This window comes from Triturus cristatus, chromosome 6, assembly GCF_964204655.1.
Source record: "Triturus cristatus chromosome 6, aTriCri1.1, whole genome shotgun sequence".
Taxonomy (NCBI): Eukaryota; Metazoa; Chordata; class Amphibia; order Caudata; family Salamandridae; genus Triturus; species Triturus cristatus.
The window spans coordinates 11200117-11203532 of record NC_140589.1 but is presented as its reverse complement, the minus strand read 5'-3'; positions in this window follow the sequence as shown (position 1 = coordinate 11203532).

Below are 3416 nucleotides of genomic sequence, written 5' to 3'. Positions count from 1 at the left end.
TGATGGGCGGACCGGTGGAGGGGCTATTCCGGCTAGACAGGGGCACTGAAAAGGAGATTAGATGGTGGTCAGACCAACCACAAGGTGATATACTCACTGGTGGTCCATAATGGATCCAGGATGTGTCCTTTGATGTGATCTGGGAGATTCACTAGTTCTTCCAAATTTAGATCCCTCAGGGCCGCAGTAAGATCTATGGCTTGCTGCCCCACTCTCTTCTCATTAGCCCAGTAGTTGAAGTCTCCAATGAGAATGACGGTGGCGTTATCAATAATAAGAGGGGCAATCAATTCTACCAGGGCCGGAGGGAATTCCTGCATGTAGTTAGAAGGTCTATATCACCGCACAAATGTAAGGGGCAGAGTTGACGACTCAAGTTGAATCTGCACTGAGAAGCTTTACGTCTGTATTCCTGGTGCTGCAGCAGAAGCGTCCTTTGCCCAAGATCACTCATGCTGTCTGTCCATCTGATGTACAAACTGGCTGCGCACTCTCCCGGGGGTAGCCCCTTCCAAAAAGAATCCAGATGTAAAGCCTGAACCCTTCAGCAATGGTTTGAGTTTAGTGCATTCACTGGGAACATAAGATGTGCCCTTCAATGTTGAGTCCAAGAGTGGAGGACAAGACCTCCATTTCACTGAAGAGACTTACCTGGACTCTCTTCTGTCAATCAGGTGACACAATCATTGTACACTCAGGGGCAAATGGACAAGGACTTAACGCCGCCGTAGCCTCAATTTTTGGACGTTACTGCGGCTATTTTTTTATTGCCTTATTTACAAGCTCCAGCTAACTGGAGTTAGCGGCACTTTCTTGGCAAAAACGTGAATTTTGAAGATCGCCACTTCTGTGAGAAAGAGATAATGAAAATGAGATGCAAGGTGGGCGTTCCTGTGAAAAAACTGCCGCTCACCCCACTTCACGATATTTACAAGGAATTCATTGTATGGTGAAAATCCCCAAAACCTGCCTCTAAGTTCAGATAGAGGCAGATTTTTAAGACTAGAAAACAGCTGGTCTTAAACATGGTGCAAATATTTGGGGCCTCATTTGAGAAGGTTTTGGTGCTGGACGGCGCTGCAAGGTATGTTGCTGCGCTGCGCTGCGACACAAGAAAAGCTCAGGAATGCGCAGCATCCATAAGAGGGCGCGCAGTCCTGGGCCTCATTCATGAAGAGTGTGGCAGCGCTGCGACACAACAGGGTTGGCACACTTTTCACTGCGCCCTCCTTGTGACACCATGGATGCACCGTATTTACTGTACAGCGCTCCACGTCACAAGGATTCACAGATATGTCAGTATTCGTGACGTATCTGTCGGCACTAAATTCACGCATTGCTGCAATTCTGTCGCAAGCATGACGCAGCTCCAGCAATGCATGGGGCAGGCCTATCCCTATGGCACAGCGTCACCCTTACGCCCGCCATGAGGCAGGCGTAAGGTTTTGATGCAGTGGCGTCCTAGAATTGTCACAGAGAAATCTCATAGATTTCACAGTGCCACTCCTATGAGGCTATGTTGCATGGGAACGCCCACCCTGCATACATCCTACCTGACGCAGGTATAATGTGGCGTAGCGGTTCACAAGGTCACGCATATGCCTAGATGCGTCCCTTTGTACAGAGTCTAGTTTGGCGTCCAGGGTGTCTGCTGTCACCTTTTTTCCCAGTGGCCAGTGACCCACAGATGCTCGGTCCACTGACACCAAGGAGCTGCCAGGGTGTTTGGCGCAGTTGGAACTCCATCGTGGAGTTTGCGCACTGCGGTGTTGGTGTCTGTAAGTGTTGGCGGAGTGATGGTGCTGAGGGAGTTGCTGAAAAGTTATTTTGATGGCCTTGATCCAGCTGCCGCTGGGGAGGCGATGATGGCGGTAGTGTATGATGGACATGGTGAAGGCGTGATGTATACTATGATGGTTCGTCCAGGAAAGATCGTTGGTGTGGCTGTAGTTGAAGTTTCCGCTGGCGGAGAAGATGGGGTTGAGCGTATGTCCAGCGATGTGGGTTGGTGTGCTTGAGTCCGATGTTGGCGAGGTTCGCCAGGAGGGTGGTGGTGTTCTAGTCACTGGGGTTGTCCAGGTGCAAGTTGAGGTGTTCAAGTAGGATGTAGTCAATGGATGGGATGGCCTGGGGTGTGATGAGGTCTACAATGGCATCGGTAAATGGAGGTTCATGGGCAGGGGGCCTGTAGATGAGGGTACCACGGAGGGTCGTTTTGGGGTTCCTCCGGATCTAGAAGTGGAGGTATTCCATGGTAGCCGTCTGGTCATTAGAGTGCGTGGTCAGTTGGAGTGTGCATTTTTAGACAATGGCAATGCCTCCTCCTAGTCGCTCAGAGTGGTCCGTGTGGGTGAATTTGTAGCCGTTGTGGATGGTGATGGCGATGTCCGGTCCGGAGCAGAGGTTGGTCCAAGTTTCTATTAACAAGGCAATCTCTGAAGAGGTGGTGTCGAGGAGTTCCCAGATTTCTGTTGCGAGTTTGTGGAGGGACCGTATGTTGAGGAGGATGCAGTTAAACAGGTCAGCTGGACAGCAGGAGGCGCTGGTGTGCTGATGTGGCAGAAGGTCATTTGCGGTTTCGGCAGGTGCAAGGTAATTCTACAGTGATGCTAGATGGCAGGTGGTGTGGCATCCAGAAATGATGGCGAGGAGGGTGCTGGCGTCGTCGCGGTGGAGTGTCTGAGAGGAAGGGTCCTTGGTGCTGGGCACGGTCCAGGGCTGAACAGACGCAGACGGGCTTGCCTTTGGCACACCTGTGGTACGCCGGCTGCGCATGGCCACACAGTGGCCGCCATTGATTAGTGCTGCGGGGGGGACTGGACAGCTGAGAGGCGGGAAATGTGGGAAAGGACACTGGAGGGGGCGTGGACGCAGGAGAAGCGGGGGTTGAATACATATGGCCGGGTCCAGCGTCTTCTGTGCTCCTGCTCTCCTGAGTCTGCTTCCACGAACAGGAAGCAGGCAGCCAGGCTCCCTCCCCTAAGCCAATCGTAAAGCTGCAATGTGGCGTTGTGATTATTCTTGAGCTCCGTGACAAGGCGTTCAGCCAGGGGCTGGAGGGGTGGGCATGTTCTCCATGCAGGCTGTAATGCAGCCTGCATTGAGAACAGGGATGTGGGAATGACTGCTTTGGGCAGCCTGAGAGGGCCGACCAAACAGTCATTGTGCCCTTGAGTAGGCATGCCACTGCGCCCCTGCCCCGTTCCGTGAGTAGACAGCCCCACCCGCAAAGGAAACATAGCGTGATAAGATCAGAGAGTTGTCATCATGTTATGTTTCCTCTTCTTGCATTGCTTGGAAGCAATGGGGTGAAGCTCTTCGGCTATAGCGGATGAGCTGCCACTGGGGGTGCTTTACCCACAGGTGCCAGGCCTGGGCCCAACTCGACCCCCGTGGCTCCTCCGCTACATGTCCCG